Here is a 25,795-nt window from a genome sequence, read left to right as displayed (position 1 = left end):
GTCTCTACTAAAAATACAAAAATTAGCTGGGTGTGATGGCGGGTACCTGTAATCCCAGCTACTCGAGAGACTGAGTCAGAAGAATCTCTTGAACCCAGGAGGCAGAGGTTGCAGTGAGCTGAGATTGTGCCACTGCACTCCAGCCTGGGTAACAGAGCAAGGCGCTGTCTCAAAAAAATAAAAATTAGAAAGAAAAAAGGAGAAGGAGAAGAGGAAGGAGACAGAAAGGAGAGGAAACATGCCTGAGGTGGAACATTACATGTAACATGGAGTAGACAGGGAATCCGATAGAGCACTGAAACTCTTGCTGGGTGCAGTGGCTCACGTCTGTAATCCCAGCACTTTGGGTGGCCAAGGTGGATGGATTACCTGAGGTCAGGAGTTTAAGACCAGCCTGACCAACATGGTGAAACCCCATCTCTACTAAAAATGCAAAAGGCTGGGTGTGGTGGCTCACGCCTGTAATTCCAACACTTTGGGAGTCTGATGCAGGCGGGTCACATGAGGTCAGGAGTTTGAGACCAGCCTGGCCAAGATGGCAAAACTCCATCTCTACTAAAAATACAAATATTACCTGGCTGTGGTGGCAGGTGCCAGTAATCCCTATGCAGCTATGCAGGAGGCTGAGGCAGGAGAATCGCTTGAACCTGGGAGGTGGAGGTTGCAGTGAGTCAAGATCACGCCATTGCACTCCAGCCTGGCCAACAGAAGCAAAACTCCATCTCAAAATAAAATAAAATAAAATAAAATAAAATAATAAATAAAAAGAGGACTGGACATCTCCTGTGGGTTGTCAGTGAATGGAACTAAGCAAGCCACTGCCCTTTCCCGTTTGTCCTACAAGTGTCTTTCTTAGCCTCCAGGAATTGAGTTCCATCATGTCAGACCCTATGTTTGTTCCTGCTGGGTTCACTGAGCCTCCTCCCTTTCCACCTGTGGCTCCCCATGGGTTCCCAGGCCCCAGCTGGTGTTGTGAATCGAGCCAGGAAGACCTGCCCTATCACACCCCTCCTGATGGAATTCCCACAGTGTCATCCTGGAGAACAGGGGCTGGGGGCTAGGGTAGGATCAGAGACCTTTTCATGTGGGCCAGGCCCCTCCCTCCACAGGAGCTCTGACATGAAGCTCATCACCATTCATTTCACCCTGACGATATTCTTCCTGCCCAGACACCCCCATTCTCCCTATGTCATCATGGGCACCTCAGTGAAATCCATGGTTGAGGGTCTCTGTCACTTACTCTGCCCTCTTCTTGGAAAATTTCCTTGGATCCTTCCAGAGCCCTTCCTGAGTGTGCTGCAGGGTCTCTGCCACATGACACAGTCTCAGGAGCCCTCATCCTCCCCCTTCACCTACTGCGCCCACATAGCCAGGTGCAGGCTCTATTTCTTCATCTTCCCTTCCCCACAGGCCCTGATGGAGAGTGGATTAGACTCGCTCCTGAGTAGGGACTCAGGTCACTCTGACCCCTTCCTCCCCGTGGATGAGGCCTCTGTCCCAGAGCATTGGAGGCTGAAGGGCCTTGTGGATTCCTGCACTGATCACAGTCTCAGATGCAGGTGGGGAACTGGGGACCTGGGAGGGGTTGCCTAGCCCAAGGTCACATAGCTGGGAGGTGGCACAGCCTTCACTCACACAGGGACATTCCGTCTCCCCAGGGACTTCACACTGGAGGCTAAGAGCCCCACTTTGCACACCACATTCAGGGGTAGATTCTGTGGGTAACTAACAGGTTCTCTTAGGGTTCCAAGGTAACAGGACAGCAAATGGGTGAGTGAGAGTTTCCCTCACCCCACTGAAGTAGGACCATTCTCTGTGGAGGGTTGGTCCCCTGCCTTCCTCTACTCTGTCATCTCCCTAGTGACTGATAGGGGTCCTGGGGTCTCTTCCCTGGAATCCCATGAGGGACAATTCCTTTCCTGAAGGGAAGGTATAGAGAGGACTAGCAGGTGCCTGGTGGTGGAAAGTGCCCATAATCAAGAGACATTGCCTCCCCCCTGGCATGATAAATATCTGGGTTTCCAAATGGGAAATCTGTCTGTGGTGAGAGCTCAGGAGGGGCTTCTGGAAGATGGAAAAGGGTGAGGGGCTGAGGCCACTGCTTATCTCCCCACACTGTATCTGGCTTCACCTCCTGTGTTTGTCTTGACCTCTTCCTTCACTCATCTGGATAAGTAGGACCCCAAAGTGGGCCTCCAGACAGGAAGCAGTGGAGAGTGTGGAGCTGCCCTGTCTACCACCCTACACCCTGACACCCCTGTCGTACTCAATCTCTCTTTTTCTCTCTGTGTTTCTCATTGCTTCATTTTGTCTGGAATCCCTAAGATTCCCATGTCTCCAGCAGGCTGTCCCTCAGACATGGCTATATGATTTAGTGTTTCACAGGGCATGCAGCAGGCATGGGCTACCCCCAGTAACAGTGGTCATCTAGGGCTGATCACTCACAGGCAGAGCCATCGACAGAGAGCTGCAGCATCTAGAGGTCCCATCACCAGCCCCAAGACCCAGAGGGAAGCTGGCCTGAATACCCCACTGTGTCTCTGCACCCCAGAGAGCCAGTGTCCAGGGGCCTCCCCTACCTGGTTAGAAGGCACAGGTCAAATGAGCTTCCAGAGCTGCAGAGCAAAGTCACATTCTCTCCATCATTACTTACTGCAGGGCACAGTTGAGCTGAGAAGGAAGGCCTGGGGAAAAAAATAGTCCTTGATTGTCAAGCACAAGCCTTACTCAGCCTAACCTCAGGGCATGAAAAAGGCATTCTCTCCACCTGTTCTGGGGAGCACACTCTGTGCCCACTCGTGCCTCTCTCCATCTCAGTTCTAGCTCTATAACCTGGCTCATCGTGTGTGTGTTTTCCTGTCTGTCTTTGCTCAGCTTTTCCTTGAATCTCTTGCTTTTTGCTGGTGCGTGTGTGGCTTTCTGCCCTTAGAACCATATGAGATTTAGGGTTCTCCTGGAACATAGAACTGTTTACTTTGAGGACTCTCAGAAAACATAGCCCTGGGCTAAGGCTCCCTGTCCTGGAACTAGAAGGTTATGGGTGTCACCATTTCCCAACAGCATGTCTGAAAGTGCCAGAATCTTCAAAGAATCTGCAACATGTTTGTAGGATCTTTATAGGGTCTGATATTGCAGGGACCAACCAAGGTGCCCTCACACCCCAAGACGCTGGAAGTGACCCCTTGCTGAAAGTGGTTGGAAGTTTCACATAGAAGTTTGAGTTAAGCCACATTGCTGAGCAATGCCTCAGCATCCCAGTCTTCATCCAGACCTTCCAGGAGCCTGGCTGGAGGGGGTGTCTCTGGTGTGTCACTGAGCCTTATAGCAGAGGAAGGGGGCTACGGTGGAAACTACTTCCAAGATACCACTCAGTCCTAAGCTGGGGAACAAGCTGAGCTTGGACTCTGGTAGTGAATGAACCGGGGAACATTTATTTGAAGGGTTCTGAGAGTAGCATGGTGTGGATGTGTTAATTGTATGTGAAGGGGAATATCCTGAGAAAACAACAGCTGCTCCACTCTGTGCCTGGGTTTACCAGAGGGACCGATGAGGCCCTCACAAGACCCAGGAATCCCACCGGGGGAAGGAGGCTTAGGGAGATGTGTTTAAGACTGTTAACTGAGTCACAGAGAGAAGCAGATCAAGCCATCCCACACCTAGGTTTGTGGTTTTGTTTCTCCTAAACTTCCTTTCTGTAAGTAGCAGAACCTTCTCATCACCATCCTTCAAAATCTCTGCGTTGTTTGAGCTCCTTGTATTTTCTGGAGATTAATCTCTTGCTTGCAAATATTCTTTCCCATTCTGTAGGTGGTCTCTTCACTCTGCTGTTTGTTTCCTTGATTGTGCAGAAGGTTTGTAGTTTGCTGTGATCTCATTTGCCTATTTTTGCTTTTGCTGCCTGAGCTTTTGAGGGTTTTTTTTTTTTTTTTTTTGAGACGGAATCTCGCTCTGTCACCCAGGCTGGAGTTCAGTGGCATGATCTCAGCTCATTGCAACCTCCGCCTCCCGGGTTCAAGTGATTCTCCTGCCTCAGCCTCCCTAGTAGCTAGGACTACAGGCGAGTGCCACCACACCCGGCTAATTTTTGTATTTTTAGTAGAGGCAGGGTTTCACCACGTTTGGCCAGGCTGGTCTCAAACTCCTGACTTTAAGTGATCCACCCACCTTGGCCTCCCAAAGTGCTGGGATTACAGGCGTGAGCCACTGCACCCGGCGTTGTATTGGATTTTTAATTCAGCCCTATTTTCTCCCACATTTGATATTGGCATTTTTGTCTTTTTTGGATATGCTAGGATCATGGTGTCATAATTTAATTTTAATTTTTATTTTTATTTTAAGTTCCGGGGTACATGTGCAGAATGTGTGGGCTTATTGCATAGGTAAATGTGTGCCATGGTGGTTTGCTGCACCTGTCAACCCATCACCTAGGTATTAAGCCCAGCATACATTAGCTATTTTTCCTAATGCTCTCCCTACCCCTACCCCACCCCCCCGACAGGCCCCAGTGTGTGTTGTTCCCCTCCCTGTGTTCACGCATTCTCATTGTTCAGCACCCACTTATAAGTGAGAACATGCAGCGTTTGATTTCCTGTTCCTGTGTTAGTTTCCTGAGGATAATGGTTTCCAGCTCCATCCATGTCCCTGCAAAGGACATGATCTTGTTTCTTTTTATGGCTTCATAGTATTCCGTGGTGTATATGTCTCACATTTTCTTTATCCAGTCTATCATTGATGGGCATTTGGGTTGATTCTATGTCTTTGTTATTGTGAATAGTGCTGCGATGAACACATGTGTGCATGTATCTTTGCAATAGAATGATTTATATTCCTTTGGGTATCATGCAGTAATGGGATTGCTTTTAACTGTGCCAAAATACTGAAGTAGAAATGATTATTAACTCTAAAATGGAAGGTAATAAGACGTATACGTGAGCTATCAGATGCCTGGTGCTTATGAGTGAAGACAAGTCTGTCCAACGCTTCCCAACCCTGCATTCAGGGATGTCTCCTTGGCATCTTGATTTTGGCCATGAAAAAAGAATTTATGTCAAGGAAATTGGTAAATGCCACTAATCATAGCATTTCAAAAAATGTCTTTTTCAGAATTAGCACACCATTGGGTCGTGACTTCAAATGCCAGTGTGATGATTCCAGGTGGTGATCTTTCAGGAGAAACTACACAGATAGCATCTGATAAGGAGGGAAGAGCTCATAGGGTCCACATAGGAGGTGAGGGCATCACGGTGCATTTGTCTTTTCCTGGTCGGACTCTGATCTTCTCCCGTTGAATTAGTTCCTAAACCAGGTGCGGAACTCTGAACTGAAGACATGAAGACCCAGTAAAGTACACCAGGAAGTGTGGCAATGAGAAATGAAGAGGATTTTGTGACACACCACGGACCAGAGCACGCAGGTGTGCAGAAGTGTGGACCCAATGCTGCCATGTGGGATGCAGCCTCATGTCTAACGGTGGGAAAAGAGGCGGATCCAACCAAGGAAAGTCAACATTAATGGAGAGGAAAGGTATCACATTTTAATCGTTCTGCATGGATGACCCCAGAAAATGTCCCTGCACTCGGACATTGATTCCTTCCTCTGGAAATGACCAGCAGACAGTCCAGATAGCATTGGCCCTAGATTTTCTTCCAGAACCTCCTGGGATCATCAGATCTGTTCCCGAGGCTTCACGACTCTGTAAAGTACATTATCCTCTCTGCTGTTCACCTCCCGGCTGCATCTTGGGAAGCTTCTCTGGCTGTGCCAAGCCTCAAATGACAGAATCCCGAGGACCACCAGGACCAAGCCAGCCACACCCATGTGGATGAGATTCTCCACTGTGTAATCCTGAAGGTGTGAGGCTGGGGATGGTGGACAAAGAGGTCACAGAGGTCAGGGTGGATCAGATTGTCCACCCAGGGCACCCACCTCCCCTTCACAGGACCCAACCCTCAGTGCCAGCCCCATCACTGAGAGCATCTCCTCACATATCAGTCTCAGAGTCAGACTTGTTTTGTGATGGGCTGAGGTTATCAGCTGCTCCTGAGAATCAAAACAGAGAAAAAGAGACCTGAGCCCAACCTCTCACCTGGGCTCTGCAATTTTTTTTTTATTACTTAATGTCTCATGATGTGACTTTTACAGAATTTCTAAAAAAAAAAAAAACCCTCTTCCTCCGCTGTAGCAGGATTCCCTCCAGTCTCCTCATTGAACGATTTCAGTTTTCCTGTGTTCTATGGATTTAAACATTGCTCCTGAGTCATCTGGGAGAGAGTTTTCCTGCATCCTGAGAGCTCAGGATCTGCAAGGAAAGTGGTCCCCAGTACAGAGGTCACTGAGCCCTGTGTGCTCTCTGTGCAGCCTGGGACACAGGAGAACATGAGCCAATTCCCCCGGAGATGAGAGTTTCACGGATCCACCAGCTGAGGACCCAGGCTCCGTGGATGAGGGTTAGTCATCAGGGGAGCCTCAATGTCAGAAGCACAAAGGGGTGAAAGTCTGGGGCTGCCTCCCCTTCATGCCCTCAGCCACTTCACCTGGAGTTTCATCGTCCATTTAATCTCTAGGTAGCTAATTATTCATATAGGCAGCAACAGGTAGAATGTGATACACACACAGAAAAACACAAACACAAATATATATCTATTTTATATATATAGTGGGCCTTAAAAACTATCTCTGCCTTCTTGAAGTGTGGGTTCACCTGGAGACAAACAGCAAACATATAGAAACACCGCAGTGGAAATTTACTAGTCGTAGCAATGGTTTTAGATATATTGGTAGAGACCTATATTTATGTGTGAATATATATTATTTGTATAGATATACGGATAACTAGGTTTCAATGTCACATAAGATGTCTGTGTGACCACACACACGCACACACACACACACACACACACACGTATATGCAGAGAGTGGAAGAGAGAGAGAAGGAATTCAGCCACATGGTGTAGGTTGGTTAATTACTTGACATAAATGAGAAGCAGGCAGGACTGGGCTGAGCTGTGTCGTCAGTGAAGGTCACACTTGGAGGTGACATGGAAGCTGATTCCTCAATAGGAAAAAGGGCCAGGAAGGAGGCGCGTGGAGACCCAGACAGGGAGCAACAGATGCTCCAGAAAGAGCAGGTCCCAGAAAGGTCTCAGCCTGTACTTCAGAAAGGAATTGCCGCTTGTCTATGGGGTGGAGGGGAAGGTAGAGGAGGAGGGCAGCTGAGCTTCGGGGCCTTGGTGGATTGAGAATAGGCCAGGATGAACCGGCCAGGAAAGGGCGGCCCCAATATCTCTCTCTCTGTCTCTCTGTCTCTGTCTCTGCCTCTCTCTCCCTCCCTCTGAGGTCTGGAAAGTGCTGTAGGGTTTCAAGGAGTGGTACCAGTCATTTGACTTTTTCTGAAAAGATAAGCCCTACCCCCTCCATAGCAAATGTCCAGAACGAAGGAAGTCCACATTTCTACCTGAGGTTTACAAAACCTCAGGGAGCACGTGAGATCAGGGCTATTACAAAACCGGGTGAGAATAAACATAGGTGATGCTGCAAATCTATTTTCACCAGCTTGGACAAAAAGGCCAATATGAGATTTAAAAAACCCAAATAAAAAATGTCAACGGCGCAGAAGAGGAGCCGCGCACAGTCCCTGAGCTGCTGCTGGAGCAGGTGCAAGTCCCTGTGAGGCTCAGGTGTGCACTGAGTGCTGGGGAGGCTGCAGGGGAAAGCAGGAAGTGGGGCGGGGTGGGGGGGGGGTCAGGGGTGGATGCAGGTGGCACCGGCAGCCTGGATGCTTCTGTCTCCAGGAGGGCGTCTTTTGGGGGCTGGGACCCAGAGGCTCTGATTCTGAGGTGGAGACATCAGGAGGGGAGCGGGTGGGGCCTCCGTCTTCCACCCTCAGTCTAATCTCAACTCCTCTGAGGTTCACCCCCCATCTCCTCCCAGCCCTCCCTGCACGTTACTCTACTGAGACTTCAGGGGTGGGAGCCAGGGGCGGGAGGTCCCTGTCTATTTCCATCTTCCCATGGGCTGGACCCTCCTCTGTGGACCCTCTCCCTTCACTCCCCTTTTTCCTTAGTGTCCAGAGCTCTGCTGGGGACAGGGCCTGAGCTGAGCCTTTGAGCTCACAGAGGACAGGGTCAGGGCCCTCACCTGAGACCACGAGCTCCACGGGGCCACTGGGGTGAGTCAGCAGGTAGGGGTCGGAGCTGAGTGAGCTGTAGCATCTGTAGGTCCCCGTGTGGGCTGAGGTCACAGGACTCATGGGGAACTCAGCCTGGTACTTATGAGCTCTGTACTTTGACCTCAGACACAGCAGGGGATGGGCTGCCCCCTCCTTGGTCAGAAGGAAAGTGTGCATCCACTCTTGTGACTGACACAGCAGGGTCATATTCTCTCCTGAGACCACTGTGGGCCCGGCTGCACTGAGAGGGAGGGTCTGCCAGGGATCTGTCCTGGACAGAAGACAGATGGGTGAGGGGCTGCCCCACCTTGCTCTGAGCTGACACCTCCCCAGGCCCCTCTCTGGGACCCTCAGTCTCTGTGTCTGTTTTCTGAGTCTCCCCCTCCCCCACATCCCCTGTCTCTCTCTGTTTCTCCCTCCTTTGAGACCCCCACCCCTCATCCCGGCCATCACCACCTGGGCTCCCCCGGCAATGCCTGTGCAGAGCCTGGGTCCCTGACTGAACCCGCTGGGCTCCTCACCTGCGATCAGGATGTCCAGGGGGTCACTGGGGGCCGACCACTTGGAGGAGAGTTTGTGTGCACCGGAGCATCTGTACTGGCCCCCGTGGGAGCCCCTCACAGGGCCCAGGGTGAAGTTGGCCTGGGAGAGCCCAGCCTGGGGCTGCTGGCCAGGGCGCTGGAGGAAGTCACGTTCCCCCTCCTTGTACAGAGTGAATCTGTCGTAGCCGACATCAGAGCCACACTGGAGGGTCAGGGTCTCTCCAGGGGCCAGGACAGGGGGAGAGCTCTGTCCTCCCATGTCAGAGCCTCCCCATGGGGTCTCCCTCACGCCTTCAGCCCGTCCATCAACACATCACTGTGGGTCCTTTCCAGATTCAGTCACCAGCCAAACTCCCCACAACCTGTCAGCTGCCCCGAAAGTGTGTTAGAGAAGGCCGTGGCTCCCTCACCTGAGGGCAGAATCTCCAGGGGGTCACTGGGGCAGGACCACACCTGGGGGGTGTTCCTGTAGGATCCATAGCATGTGAACGTCCACCTGTGGCTGGGGGTCACGGGGCCCACAGGGAACAGGGCCTGGAACCCCCCACTGTGGAGCTGCTGTGAGTCCAGGGTCCGGGGGAGCTGGTGTTCTCCTTCCTTCATCAGAACAAAATGGTGATATCCCTTCTGTGAGCCACATCGGAGGGTCACGTTCCCCCCTGAGGCCACCACAGGGCTGGGCAGAGCTGAGAGGGTGGGTTTGCTGTAGAATCCTAGGAGAGAAGGAGGCACCGTGTTAAATGGGGCTCCCACCTCCCACATCATCCCCAGGGCTGGGCTGTGAGAGGGAGACACCCCTGAGAGCCGACCCCCTTCCTGAGGGCAGAGCCTGGGGCTGGGACCCTTGAGTGTCCTCTCACCTGTCACCACCAGCCCCAGAGGGTCACTGGGCTCTGACCAGCCTGCAGGGCTGAGATAGTAACACCGATATCTCCCTGCTGTGTCATGGATGGGATGGAGTATCTGGCCTTGTTCCTGGTCTCCAGTGGATTCGTTCTGTCCCAGGGCTCTGTGCTTCCCTCTTTATACAGATGGTACTCCTGGGCTTCCAGGGTCCCCTGACACCAGGTGGTCATGGGGCTTCTCCAGCTGATCACAGAGCCTGGCTTAGCCCAGAGGGTGGGCTTGGGGAGAGTACATGGAAGGAAATCAAAGCCTGGATCCCAAGACCTTCCCCATCACTCAGATCATCCCAGCTCCCTGCCCAGAACTGCTGTCTCCATCCCCAGCTGTCCAGGGTGAGGAGGAGGGACCTGGGAGAGCTGGGGACAGACTCACCTGCCTGCACGCGGGTCCTGGGGCCCTGACTCAGCCCTGGAAGGGAATTCCCTGTGAGGGATTTGCCTCCTGAAGCCTGAGCAAGTCCTCCTCTGCCTGGGAGCTCCCTAAAGCCCTGGGATCTCTTGATAGACCAGGGCCTGTGGGGTTTCCTCTCTCCTCTTCAAATCTCACCAAAGCAAAGCAAGGCTGTGAGGGCGACGGTCATGGCGTCTCCTCTGCCTCCTTTCAGCTTTGCAAATGGATGAGCCCTTGGTGCTGGCAGGACAGAGAGACACACAGGGTGTGGCCCCTCGGAGGCTGGGTCCTTCTTGTCATGGAGTTATCTCATCCGCAGCCCACAGGAACGGAAACTGCCCTCCCCAGGAGGCTGGCTCTCATTCCCCAGGGCTGAGATGGGGGCGGGCACCAGGCTCTCTGCAGACATTTCAGAGAGAAATGGGGTCTCCCTGCCCCCAGGCCACTGTCTGCCTGATTTATCTTTATCTCACTGAGAGCCGGGACACAGCAGCAAATAGACCCGGTGCCTTCCTGAGTCAGCCCCTTTCAGGCGAGGGTGACCTCCTCCCTCTCAGAGCCTCCCCATGGGGTCTCCCTCCCTCCTTCAGCCCGTCCATCAGCTCAGCGTTGCGGGGTCCTTACCATGGTGAGTGATTTTCCAGCCCTGGAGATGCTTCAGGGAAGACCGAGGTCCATGCTGCAGGCAGACTCAGATCAGCAGAGATGCACCTGACACCTGGCTGTGTAGCCCAGGCTGAGCTGCGTGTGGCAGTGAGAACACAAGAGAGATGCAGGGAATAAAGAGAATAAAACATATGTTTTTCTGTCCTTGGAGTGTGTGTTTCCGTTCTACCAAACAGTCCCTTTCTTGTCCCTTCAAGAACAGTCTCTTCCTTTCTACCAAACTTCCTATTTTTTTCCTTCCTTCCTTCCTCTTCCTCGCTCCCTCCCTCTCTCCCTCCTTCCTTCTTCCTTCCCTCCTTCCCTCCATCTTTCCTTCCTTTCTTTTTGCAGCAGCATCTACCCCCCACCCCTGAGAACAAACCTCTAAGTCATTCCTGCCTCCTCAGTGCCCCTCACTTCCTGGGCCTTCCTCTGTGCCTTAATCCACGTTTAAGGTTTTTGGAGCAATTACGTTAGGTTTGAGCTCTGATTTCGGACATTGGGTTGGGAGGTGACTTTTATTTAATTCCTGATTATCATCCCCTGCCTGTGTGACCTTGGGCAGTAATATCCCATCCCTGAGCCTCAGTTTCCTCGTTTGGAGCCTGTTGTCATGAACCCCACTCATCACAGTGGCTGTGGGGGTCAGTGGTGCCCAGGACATGGGAGGGGCTTAGCCATGGTTAATTTCTAGACCAGTTAAGACAGGAGGGTGGGGACGGGAGAGGATCTTGATGTTGGGCTCCACAGTGGGGGAGGATGATTGATGCCCCCATGAAAAGCGGACGTCAGCTTTGAACACTGAGAAACCTAGTTACGATATTTCTGAGTCCTGTAGTCATGGTCTTAACGTAGAAAAAGTTAAATAACAAATTCCTGAAATAGACAGGGTGCTGTAAGACAGATCATAGACCAGAGCCGAGGGACCGCTGGTGCCTGGGACCACCCAGGGCTCATTAGTGGGGGAGATTTCCACCTGTGTGTGTGGGACAGAAGTGGAACCCCAGGTCCTCACAGGCAGGGAGGAGTCAGGGCTCTGGGTGAGGCTGGAAGCTGTGGTTCCTCCTCCCCTGTGTGTGTGGACAGGCGCTGGAATATCTCTGCTCATTGACATGGGCCCGTGGTCCACACTGAATCATCTCCCTTGTTTGTGTGAAACAGATTTACTGCGACATTGTCAGATATGGGTGTCTGTCCCACGTGTGAGTGTGAGGTTCACACTAGACCCTCCTGTGCTGGGCAAAACCCTAAGCAGATGATATGTTTGGAGGAGTAAAGGTCATGCAGCAGGGACAGCTGGAACAATCCCCTCTTTTTCAGTCTGACCCCCAGGAGAGCACTAAGAACTACCTTCCATGGATAATTAGGTGTGTAAGAAATGAACCATTCAACAAACACGGACAGCAAAGAGTAATCCCTATAACCACAAGAAGTGCCACCAACGACAACCTATTGACTCATTAAGAGTTTATTGTATATTTTCAGATAGAGGATTTTGAATGTTTTCAACACAAAGAAACGATAAATGTTTGAAATGGCAGATATGTTCATTACTCTTATTTAACCATTACACATTATATATATGTGTTGAAATATCAACTCTATACCCTACAAATATATACAATTATTATGTGCCAATTATAAGTTATAATAAAGACACACTTAATCCCAGCACTCTGGGAGGCCAAGGCAGGTGGATCACTTGAGCCCAGGAATTCTAGCTCTTTGAAAACATACAATAAACTCAAAACCACTATGAGATACCATCTCACACCAGTTAGAATGGCAATCATTAAAAAGTCAGGAAACAACAGATGCTGGAGAAGATGTGGAGATATAGGAAATCTTTTACACTGTTGGTGGGAATGTAAATTAGTTCAACCATTATGGAAGACAGTGTGGCGATTCCTCAAGGATCTAGGACTAGAAATACCATTTGACCCAGTAATCCCATTACTGGGTATATACCCAAAGAATTATATATCATGCCATTATAAAGATACATGCACACGTATGTTTACTGTGGCACTATTCACAATAGCAAAGACTTGGAACCAACCCAAATGTCCATCAATGATAGACTGGATTAAGAAAATGTGGCACATATACACCATGGAATACTATGCAGCCATAAAAAGGATGAGTTTATGTCCTTTGCAGGGACATGGATGAAGCTGGAAACCATCATTCTCAGTACACTATCACAAGGACAGAAAACCAAACACCGCATGTTCTCACTCATAGGTGGGAATTGAACAATGAGAACACCTGGACACAGGGCGGGGAACATCACTCACTGGGGACTGTCCGGGGCTGGGGGGCTAGGGGAGGGATAGCATTAGGAGAAATACCTAATGTAAATGACGAGTCGATGGGTGCAGCAAGCCAACATGGCACATGTATACCTATGTAACAAGCCTGCACGTTCTGCACGTGTACCCCAGAACGTAAAGTATCATAATAATAAAAAAAGAGTGGTCTCTGGGCTATAAGTTCCCTGCAGAGGGTTGCATCATTTATTTTTTCACTGTCCCCCACCCTAATGTCTGTAGGCTCATATATTATGCCAGTTAATATGCAAAGACTTTGGGATTCAGTATTGAATAAAGCTTCTAGGGTACCCTAGAACTTAAAGTATAATAAAAACATCTAAAAAAGAAAATATACAGTAAACTATTGTTAACTATAGTCACCCTACAGTGCTATAGGATACCAGAACTTATTTCCTCCATCTAGCTGTAATTCTGTATCCTTTAACCAGCCTTTCCCTCTCCCCTCTTCCCACCCTTCCCAGCCTCTAGTTACCACGACTCTGCTCTCTGCTTCTGAGATCAACTGTTTTAACTCCCACAGATGAGTAAGAACATGCTACCTTTGTCTTTCTATGCCTGGCTTATCTCACTTATTTCCTCCAGGCTCATCCATGTTGCCACAAATGACAGGATTTCATTCTTTTTAATGACTGGGTAATATTCCATTGTGTAAATGTACCACATTTTCCTTATCCATTCATCTGTACATAAACACTTAGGTTGCTTCCAAATCTTGGTTATTGTGAATAGTGCTGCAGTAAACACCGGGGTGAAGCTATCCCTTCAATATACTGATTGCCTTTCCTTTCGATCTATACCCAGAACTGGGCTGGCTGGGTCATAGGGTGGTTCTCTTTTTAGTTTTATGAGGAACCTATGTACTGTTTCCTGTAATGACCACACTCCTTCTTGTTGCCTTCAACAGTGCACAAGAGTCCCCTTTTCTCTGCATCCTAGCCACCACTTGTTATTTTTTGTCTTTTTGATAATGGCCTTTCTAAGTGGTGATAAAAAGTGCTGGGAAGGGAAGGGTGTAGTCCCTTTAAATAATACAGAAGAGGGAAGGGAAGTGCTGGGCAGAGGAGGGCGTGGTCCCTGGCTAGGGCTCCACCCTCACAGACCTAGGTAAGGACGTGCACTTCCTGCCCAAATGTTGCATTTCCCAAGACCACCCTGGCCTGCCACGCCCCCATCCTGTGCCTATAAAACCCCCGAGACCCTAGCACGCAGACACACAGGCGTGAGACACGGCACCTTGGAAGTACATCCATACCATTGCGCAACCATCATCCCCATCCATCTCCAGATCTTTTTCACGATCCTAAACTGAAAATCTGTATGCATTAAATACCAATTCCCATTTTCTCTCCCCCAACCCCAGCCCCTGGAAGCCAATATTCTACTTTCTGTCTCTATGGGTTTGCCTTTTCTATGCACTTCATATAAAAAGAATCATACAATACTTGTCTTTTTGTGATTGCCTGATTTCAGTTTGCATAACATCTTCAAGTTTCATCCGTGTTGTAGAATGTGGCAATCATGATTTCATTCCTTGTAAGACATACATACTCTACTGTATGTCTACACTACAGTTTATGTCTCCACTCATCCATCTATGAACATTGGGTGGTTTATTCTTTTTGTTTGTTGTAAGTAATGCTGCTGTGCACATGGAGGTATAAATATCTGCTCAAGTATTTGCTTTGACTTCCCCTGGATATATACACAGAAGTAAAATGGCAAGATTACATGGCAAGTCTATGTTTCATTTTTTAAGGAGTCACCATACATCTGGGTAATTAGGTACACCACGTTCGGTTTTGGCAGTCTCATAAGCAATATGAGGCCATGGCCATTCTCATTTTTATTCAGTACTAAATCCCTAAGTCTTTGCATATTTTCTGTCTCAAAACAAAAAATAAGACACTGTCATTTTCAGCCACATTAATGGACCTGGTGGTCATTATTCTAAGAGAACTGACACAGAAAAAGAAAGCTGAATACTATATGTTGTCACTTATAAGTTGGAAGTAAATACTGAGTACATAATGGACACATAGGAGGTAATAACACTCAGTGGGGCCTCCTTGGTAATCACACACAGGGGGGCCTCCTTGAGGGTTGAGGAAGTGGGGAGGCTGAGGACAGAAAAACTACCTATTTCGTACTATGCTTATCACCTGGATAACAAAATAATGTGTACTTCAAACCCTTGTGACACACAATTTACTTATATAACAAACCTGCACATGTACCTCTGAACCTAAAAGTTAAAAAAACACATTTATTTGACAAATATTTAATTTGGCATCATACTTTCACTTTCCATAATGATTCTTCTGATGGCAACTTTTCATTTTCATGACTAGACAAAAATAAAATAAATTAATAATGGTTTCTCAGTTTGGCATTATCTAAAGTAGGATGAGAGTAGAATTCTATTACACTTACGTAATGTCATGCAGTGAAAAATTATTATTTCTAGCCACATTCAATTTGAAAAAAATTTTAATTTCCTAAAATTTAGACATTTTCCAAAGAATATAAATTAGAAACTATAAAAACATAGCCTTTATTTTTGCATTTTTTACTTGTTTAATAATTAACAAGTTGTTAAATTACAAAGTAAAATAATTGGTGTTAAAAATTGAGAAATATTAGATTCTTGGAAATTACAGATTAGTTCAGAGAAATAGATACTTTAAAAACTCAAAGCCATTTCTTGGTGGATACACAATAATCCATAACAGTTTGGCCCAAGTGTTGTAGAGGATGGGGAGAAAAACAAGAGAATAAGAAAAGAATATGAATTTCACATATGATGTGCACATGAACCTGTTGGAAAATTTTCTTGGAAAGAAAATATTTTATAACAACAACCAGAATATATTTAGCAAAATTGTATCAGAGATCAACAAACCAACAAACACAAGTTAGAGAAAGAGGCATGTTGCCCATTAAGTCATAGAGAAAACATACCAATACATTTAAATTATACCAAATAAATCATTTAAGCAGGAGTGAGAACGACACAATTATGGTAAATAATGGAGACAAGAAAATACCTGTGAGTCCTAGACCCGTTGTGATTATGGGCCCCATATGTCCTTCAGTAACTACAATCATTTATGAAAAAGTAAATACTAGTCTTTGTTTCTTTTATCGAATTCTTTGTTTTTCTTATGGAAACACAATTAGGAAATAATGAGGCTATATTTTACTTTCTGGGATAGTGACAGGAAATTCCTCACCTCCCAGCTCCCGTGGCTAGGATCTCAGCTGTCAGAACAGACCAAGAGCTCACTGCTTAGGGGCTGAGAGGAAGAACAGTTTCGGAAAGCTTTGGCTTCAGAACCCAGTGAATCTGGAGCAGATGAAAAGGTTTGGGAACTCTGAAAGCGCTTTTAAATATGGTTGAGGATCAGAGTTGCATTTATCAGACATGAACACCCATATAGTCCCTGATTATTCCTGCTCTCTAAGCCTTGACAATTCTTAGTCACATTTTGTAAAAGTGAGATTTATATTTTTCTAAATGAAAGATATAATTTACCTTCTTCACGCTGATCTGAGAAATTGTCTATGGACATATATTACTGGTGAAATCAAGTGCAACCGGCTCCCTGGAACCCATAAGAAAGGAGATGAAAGTGTACCGTTTTGCAATCATCACAGAAAGTTTACAGAGATGTACAGCCATTGCCAACCAAAGTGCAGCATGCAGCCACCAGAGATATTTCAAATGTCCTAAGTACCAGTTGCCATTAGACAACAGGTGTCTGAACAGGAGCCAAGACCTGAACACACTCTTACCCCTCCTACAAAGAGGAGAGCTAAGACTATGAGGTTTGGTATATTTATTCAGACAGAGTCTTTCAGGTGGGGCTATGATAGAGAAGGTAAACAGGAGATGCCAGGCAGCCCTGAGTGGGAAGGCTGGGGTGGTTCTTGTCTCAGGAACTCTCCGAAAATACCCCTGCCCCATGTTTCTTTTCCATGTTCAGTTTTGACCTTAGGGGAAATAGACGGGGATGTCTACACCATTATATATATATATATTGCAACAAATATTCTACATCTCTAAGAATATGGCTCTCTAACTGAAAGAAGTTCCGCTTACCAAATGCAGTTTCTTGCTCCGAAAGCAACTGCCGTAGTCACAGTCTAAGCACCTCCACAAAAGGGGGCATCTTAACCCTGAGATAAAGGCTTAAGACTACCATGAGATCCTTTTCTTGCCGGGAAGTGATTATCATTTCATCTGCAAGTACAGTGACAGTGTTTGCATAGGGATTTCAGTTGATCTAGGAAAACATCTCCGAAATGTTCAAATTACTGAAAGCTATTCGTAGCTATTAGTTTTAGTCGACTGAGAAAGTTGGAGCAAGAAAGAGAGAGATGGAAAGAAACAGAACGATAGAGAGATAGAGACAGGAAGAGACAGAGAAACTTAGAGAGGAAATCATATCTGGGAAGCTTGAAGTAGACTAGGTAGAGACGGCATTGCAGCCAAGGACATTGAGATCTAACTGAGAGAAGGAAAGTAAGGATAAGGCTGGGGTTTGTTTCTTGCCAACCTTAAGGTTTTGCCTCCCCCAGAATATTTTTCCATTCTGAGGACTTTGCACTAAAGGCAGCCTGGAAGGGAGAAAAAAAGAGAGAATCAAGTAGAAATCATTTGCTCCAGTGTTAAAAATAAACTTGGAAGAAGTGGAGAAATTTTATTCACTGTTTTCATGGGCACACATTAAGTATCTAATGTGTCAAATGTGATTCTTGGTGTATAAGATGTATCAGAAAAAAGACAGAAAGACTTCTAAAAAAGTGTCTGTATTGAATCAATATTATAGTTGAGAAAGATGGATATTAGACAACAACAAAAATTAATAGAAAATCCAATATGTTATAGGATGATACATGCCTTGTGAGCAAAATAATAATAAAATAATAGTGGCGAGCTCCCCTGAGCAAGAAGAAATTCTTCCAGCAGATTGTCTTTGGATTTTTTAGTTTGCTACAACTCTTTCCTGAGTCTCCAGGATACTCTACTGTCCTGCAGATTTTGGACTCACCAAGCTCCTACAATCACATGAGCCAATTCCTAGGTAAATGAATAGATAAACAAATAATTAGATAGATAGATAAATAGATAGATACATAGATAGATACATAGATAGATACATAGATACACAGATAGACACATAAATAAACATTCTGCTGGTTCAATTTCTCTGGAGAACCCTTGAAAAAAAATCATTTTGGTTCCAGGGATGATTCCAAAGGAACAGAATTTTTAAGGATGAGTTTTCTGAATTGGATCCAAAGTTTCTGAAATCGGCTTTCTAATTTGATTAGATTTAAAAACACTAATGACTCCATTTCCAGTAGTGTTGATAGTGCATAACATGATGTGGCCATAGGGATACACCAAATGTCATCATTGGAAACGCCTAACAAACATTTATAAGAATCTGAGTGGGCCGGGTGCGGTGGCTCACGCCTGTAATCCCAGCACTTTGGGATGCCGAGGCGGGTGGATCACGAGGTCAGGAGATCGAGACAATCCTAGCTAGCATGGTGAAACCCCATCTTTCCTAAAAAAAAAACAAAAAACAAAAAAATTAGCCAGGTGTGGTGGTGGGCGCCTGTAGTCCCAGCTACTTGGGAGGCTGAGGCAGGAGAATGGCATGAACCTGGGAGGCAGAGCTTGCAGTGAGCGGAGACCATGCCGCTGCACTCCAGCCTGGGCGACAGAGCAAGACTCCGTCTCAAAAAAAAAAAAAAAAGAATCTGAGTGATCATGTACATAATACTTTTGAATGTTTTTGAAAACTAATGAGCATAATGAGATTGGCTGGGTTGTCACTGGACAAAGTTGGGGAAAGAAGAGGATGAATTCAAAGATTTGAATTTTCAGTTCAAGTGCAAACATAAATGAGCTAAGACTTCTATGTCTGCCCTAAAAGATACTCATCATTTGTAGCCACAGGGCTGAGGCTTTTGAAAAGTCAAACCTGGGGCCAGGTGCGGTGGCTCACGCCTGTAATCCTAGCACTTCGGGAGGCCGAGGTGGGCAGATCATGTGAAGTCAGGAGTTCGTGACCAGTCTGGCCAACTTCGCGAAATCCCGTCTGTACTAAAAATACAAAAATTAGCCAGGTGTGGTGGCGGGTGCCTGTAATCCCAGCTACTCAAGAGGCTGAGGCAGGAGAATTGCGTGAACTCAGGAGGTGGAGGTTGCAGTGAGTCGAGATCGTGCCATTGCATTCCAGCCTGGGGGACAAGGGCAAGACTGTCTCAAAAAATAAAGAAAAAGAAAAAGCAAACCCAGAAACTCACCCTTCAAGTGGCTAAATTACAATACAAATGGAATTCCCAGCCTTAAAGGGTGTCTACTTTAAGGGTATTGATTCGGAAGGTGTGGAATCTTGACATTTGGAATAGGGATGTGTGAAAGACACTGATGAAAGTAAGGACAGTGAGTTCCTTAATCATGCTCTTTGACAATGGAAGCATTCTCTCCCCGTGCATCTGAGGAGATTAACCCTGCACTGTCTGAGGAAACAATAGTGGCCTCCGCGGAGGCAGTTGCCAGGCAAGACAGTGCTAATTTTCCTCAGGATCCGCCCCCACTACCCATCTTTGCTTCTAAGCCATAGGTTCAATGTGTGATCCATGGGGAAATGTGCTACACTCCAAAGTGACTACTAAGTTCTTCTGATTTATACACCTAGAAATCTAGGGAACATGTGTGCAAATGGACATTAAGGGTGTTGGATAATGGTGAAAGGAAGATAAAGTTGAGCCAGGCCAATGTTATTGATATGGACCTACTAAGGAGAGATCCTGCATTTAATGTTGCATCTCAGTGAGCTAGACATGGCTCTAACAGTTTGTCTGGTTCATTGGCTAAAACATGGAACAAACGTTGGCCCACAGTAAGAGGGGCCATATTGTATTCATAATGCACATTCCTAGAGAAATAAATAGATAGCTAGATAGACAGAGGATAGGTATATACATAAATAAACATCTCATTGGTTCCATTTCTCTGAAGAACTCTTGCAAAAACAGATTTTAGTCTAAGGGATAATCGCACTCAAACTTTATTGCACTCATAATATACACTCATGAGCAGCCAAGGAAACTCAGTATTCTGTATGACGAAGGAAGTTCCAGGATGCTTCCCTCTTGGCTTCCTGTCTGCCTACCCTGGTGTAGAGTACAAAAATAATTGCCTATTTAGATAGCAACATTCCATGGTCCAACTAGACGTCATCTACCTCTTGAGCTTCCCCACATCCTGTTCAATTTTGGCTCCTATTCAAGGTCTCCAACAGACCTGGCCCTGTATCTAGACACCCTTCCTATTTCGTCTATCAGGCCCCAGCCCCAGGAGAGTGGCTCCTGTGGTCGCTGTCCACAGCACTGACTGGGATGTTGCCATGAACTCTAGTTTCAGCACCATGGTCAGAGTCCAGGAAGCAAAAAGGCTTCCACTGTTTTCTGGTGTGTTAGTTGATACATTTGTATGAGCTGGGCCCCCTCTTAGAGACTCCTAAATAGAGATTCCCTGACGGAGTCTAATAAATATTTAGCGAATGCATCAGAATAAATTGGAAAAAGACACATCCACTCCATGGATTCTGAATAGGAATGGAATTCAGAAGCTTATGATGTTGGCCGCTCACCCAGCAGGACAACCACTAGCGCGGCCCAGGGTGGCATTTAGAGTTGGTTCTTCCTCACCCACCTCAGGTCATCTCTTTCCAGACCAGGTTCAGGAAACCAGTTTGTAGGGTATTGACTAAAAAGCAACAGGCTGGGGCCGGACACAGCAGCTCACGCCTGTAATCCCAGCACTTTGGGAGGCTGAGGCGGGCGGATCACGAGGTCAGGAGATCAGGACCACCCTGGCTAATACAGTGAAACCCCGTCTCCACTAAAAATACAAAAAAAAAATTAGCCAGGCGTGGTGGTGGGTGCCTGTAGTCCCAGCTACTCAGGAGGCTGAGGCAGGAGAATGGCATGAACCTGGGAGGCGGAGCTTGCAGTGAGCTGAGATGTGCCACTGCACTCTAACCTGGGTGACAGAGTGAGACTCCATCTCAAAAAAAAAAAAAAAAAAAGCAACAGGCTTGGAGTTACATCACAGTACTTTCAAAACCTACATCTGCCTCTTGCTATCTCTGTCTCCTTGGGAAAGTCACTTTGCCTCTCTGAGGCTCACTTTGCTTTTCTATAAAATTGCAATAATAAAAGTGTCTTCTTTGTAAGGATATTTGGTGGGTTGACAGTCAGAGATTATTATATTCTACCTCTCATAGGAAGCAATCAGTTGAACTAACAGGGAAGACTCTGGAGCCAGGAAGCCTGAGATTTGATCACAGCTCTGCCCCTTTTAACTTCGTGACTTAGGGAAAGTTACCCACATTGATACTGTGTCATATATAAACTTAGTATAGTGCTAGTATCTACCTTATATGGTTTTGGTGGGGAACTACATAGTTAATACATGTGATGTACAAAGTGAAATTCTACCATGTTCTTAGCAGTCACTCAATAATGTAGGCTATTTTTTACTATTATTATTATTTTCATTATATGCCTAGAGATAACCTGATGAACTATGCTTAGTAAATGACAGCTGCTTTTATGAAGAATTGCTAGAATTGCTGTGAAGGTCCTTAGGCATCTGACATATTCCCTGGTTTATGTTCTAACATTCTAGACTCTCCATCTGAGGTTTATAGACTCTTTATCAGCCCTGAGGGATGCAGGTATTTGTTTATTACTAGATTCATGCAGAAAACATCTCCTGGGTCTCTGGCATGCCATATCCCGTGCTGGAAATGGGTGATGTGAAAGATGGATATTAGAAGCTTAGAATATCTTAGCTTAGTTTAGATAGCTAAGCTTCTAAGCTTAGAAGACTATAGCTTAGATAGCTTAATGGCTTAGAATCTTCTAAACTTATTAGAAGATAGCTTGGAAGCTTATCTAGCTCAGATAGCTTAGAAGAAGTTTAGCTATCTTCTTAGCTTAGCTTAGAAGATAGCTTAGAAAATAGCTTAGCTGCATTTTTTAATAAATAGCTTAGAAGGTATATAAGCTCTGGGAAACTTTGTAATTTTGAGTTGGTCTGGCGATATTTTCCAGGCCTTCTCCCTGTAACCGGTAACAGAAATAAAAACTCTCTTCCTCCCCAGTTCATCCGCATCTCATTATTGGGCCATGAGAAATAGCAGCCCGACCCTCAGTTTGGTCTGGGAACACTTTGGGGGTAAGATTAGGACTGTAACCCGCAAGTGTTCTTGGGGTAAACAGGGTCACTCTCTGTCAAAACATCTGAGTAATTTCTCCTTCCTTACTACCTCTTTTCTTCCCTGCTCACAGCCCTCAGCTGATAGCATGGATTCTGTCTCCATGCTTTGGGCAAGAGTGATCCCTGGAGGAAATGAACAGGTGTTAATGTAAGACACGAGGGTGGAATTTACTGATGGTTGGCCTTGATCATGTAACACCTCTTTCCCATTTTCCTCCTTGTAGAAGAAGTTAATGACCCATATCTCAGGGTTGGTTTGAGGATGAGTATTGCCTGAGACATGTAAGGCTCTCAATCTCGTGTAATCTCTTTCACCAGATCCAGACACGTGGTGTAAGAGCCTTTATGTTCCAAAGGTAAGTCAGGAACAATCCGTCATCACGGGTGGAATGGTAGAGTGTCAGAAAAAGTTACAGACTGCAGGAATCCTGGAGCTCATCCCTAATTCTGTACTCAGCCACATTAGAATTTAAGAGGTAAGGTGAAAAGATCAGCTTCATGTCTGAACACTGTGGGACTTAGGACATCTCTCACTTATTAGGAATCCTACCTCACATTAAAAAAAAAACCAACACTGGGTCATGTTGCAACTTTTTAAGATAAAAGAAATCTGCATAGAACCATGCTCTTTTTTCTTAAATTTCCATTCACTGAAGTAAAATGCAGATAATGTAAAATTGACCCTTTAAAAGTATACAACTCTAGGTTGGGCTTAGTGGCTCACGCCTATAATCCCAGCACTTTGGGGGGCCGAGGCGGGTGGATCACCTGAGGTCAGGAGTTCAAGACCAGCCTGGCCAACATGGTGAAACTCCGTCTCTACTAAAAATACAGAAAAATTAGCCAGGTGTTGTGGTGGGCACCTGCAATCCCAGCTACTTGGGGGGCTGAGGCAGGAAAATCGCTTGAAACTGAGAGGCGGAAGTTGCAGAGACGCGAGAATACACCACTGCACTCCAGCCTGGGCAATAAGAGTGAAACTCCGTCTCAAAAAAAAAAAAATATATATATATATGTATATATATACAACTCTGTGGCATTTAGTAGATTTTCATTGTTGCAACTGCCACCTCTAGTTCCCAAAGATTTTCATCACCCCAAAAGGAACCCCGTTCCATGGAGCAGTCCCTCTCCTCTCCCTACCCCTGCTCAGCCCCAGGCAACCATCAATCTGCTTTCTGTCTCTGTGGATTTCCAGCTGCTGGACATTTTATATCAATGTAATCATACAATACGTGACCTTTCGGTCTGGCTTCTTTCACTTAGCTTCATATTTTGAATCTCCAAATTGCAGCATGCATCAGTACTTCATTTTTATGGATGAGTAAATTTCTAACATATGGATGCAACACGTTGGTTGGTGGACATTTGTGATACTTTTATCTTTTTATTGTGAATAATGCTTCTATAAACACTTGGGTACAAGTGTTTGGATATTGTCCAATAAGATAAGTCTCTTATCATTTCAGGAGATTTATTTGCCAAAGTTAAAGATGTACCTGGGAGACAGATCTTTGCCTTTCTCTGAAGATGATTTTGAGAGATCCAAATTTAAAGGGTAAAGGGTGGGATATTGAGAAGCACACAATTTTCATGTAAAAGGAGGGTAAGGAAAAATAGTTACGCATGCCTTTGTCTAGCTCAGTGAATCTGTATTTTTTTAAAAAATAGTCATTCATGCCTTTGTCTGGTTCAGTGAATCTGCACTTTTTACATCAGACGACAAAAACAAATGGGGCAGAGGAAAAAATGCAGTGAATCTGCATTTTACATAAGATAAACATACACAAAATTGGGCGGGGGAATGATCAGATATGCATTTGTGTCTGATGGGCTGGGGAGACTGTACCTGGAAAGATAAGCTATCAATATACACTGGAAAGGTAAGCTATCAATATACACTGGAAAGATAAGCTATCAATATACACTGGAAAGATAAGCTATCAATATACACTGGAAAGATAAGCTGTCAATATGCACTGGAAAGATAAGCTATCAATATACACTGGAAAGATAAGCTATCAATATACACTGGAAAGATAAGCTATCAATATACACTGGAAAGATAAGCTATCAATATACACTGGAAAGATAAGCTATTAATATACACTGGAAAGATAAGCTATCAATATACACTGGAAAGATAAGCTATCAATATACATTGGAAAGATAAGCTATCAATATACATTGCCGTGGTGAAATTTTAACAGCTCACTAGGAATCTTCTTGTGGGCAAAACGTGGTGGGGGGTCATGTAGCTTTTCACCTTGTAGCCATCTTATTCAAGAACCAAAATGGAGAGGCAGGTTTGTGTGACCCAGTCCCCAGCTTGACTTTCCCCCTTAGCTAAATGAGTGTGGGGTCCCCAAATTTAATTTCCTTTCACAATATCTACTATCAGTCTTTTTTTTTTATTGTGGTAAGAAGAGTTAATTCTCCTACCAATTTTTAACTTCATGATGCAGTATTGTTAACTAAAGACAAAATGTTGTAGGGTACATTGCAAACTTCATTTGTCTTGTATAACCTAAACCTTTAGTCATATACCTAGAAGTGAAATTTCTAGATCATAGAGTAATTCTAGGTTTATTTTTTATTTTATTTTATATTATTATTTTATTTTATTTTATTTTATATTCAAAAGGTACATGTGCTTGTTTGGTGTATGTATGTGTGTGTGTGTCTATATATATATATATATATATATATATATATATAAATAGATAGATAGATAGATAGATTTTTTTTTTTTGAGATGGAGTTTCACTCTTGTTGCTCAGGCTGGAGTGCAGTGGTGCGATCTCGGCTCACCGCAACCTCCACCTTCCGGGTTTAAGCAATTCTCCTGCCTCAGCCTCCCGAGTAGCTGGAATTACAGGCGTGCACCACCATGCCCGGCTAATTTTGTATTTTTAGTAGAGATGGGGTTTCTCCACATTGACCAGGCAGGTCTCGAACTCCTGACCTCAGGTGATCCCCCCGTCTCTGCCTCCCAAAGTGCTGGGATTACAGGCGTGAGCCACCGCACCCAGCCCTAATATATTTTTTTAACCTCTTGCCCTCCTCCCACCCTTCCCCCCTTTTGGGTTTCCCTGTGTTTATCTCCATCTTTATGTCCATGAGTGCCCATTGTGTAGCTCCCACTTGTAAGTGAGATCATGCAGTGTTTGGTCTTCTGATTCTGAGTTAGTTCACGTAGGATCATGGCCTCCAGCTCCATCCATGTTCCTGCAAAGGACATGATTTCACTATTTTTTATGGCTATGCTGTATTCTGGGCTATATATTTACCACTTTTACTTTATCCATGCCACGATGGATGGACATCTAGGATGGTTCCATGACTTTGCTATTGTGAATAGCACCACGGTGAACATACGAGGTCCGTGTGTCTTTTTTAATATAATTATTTCTTTTACAGTAGTGGGATTGCTGGGTCAAACGGCAATTCTGTATCTAGTTCTTTGAGAAACCTCTATGCTGTTTTCCATAGAAGTTGAGCTAATTTA

At 45.7% G+C, this 25,795-nt stretch overlaps 1 pseudogene; it reads right to left on the bottom strand.

Moving 5' to 3' along the window:
* Positions 1–5,664: 5,664 nt before the first annotated feature.
* On the bottom strand, positions 5,665–10,210 carry LOC107972470 (leukocyte immunoglobulin-like receptor subfamily A member 6; annotated as a pseudogene).
* Between the last annotated feature and the right edge of the window lie 15,585 nt (positions 10,211–25,795).

This window comes from Pan troglodytes, chromosome 20, assembly GCF_028858775.2.
Source record: "Pan troglodytes isolate AG18354 chromosome 20, NHGRI_mPanTro3-v2.0_pri, whole genome shotgun sequence".
Classification (NCBI taxonomy): domain Eukaryota; kingdom Metazoa; phylum Chordata; class Mammalia; order Primates; family Hominidae; genus Pan; species Pan troglodytes.
Note: the sequence above shows the minus strand (reverse complement) of the source record. Positions and strands in the feature narration are given on the sequence as shown.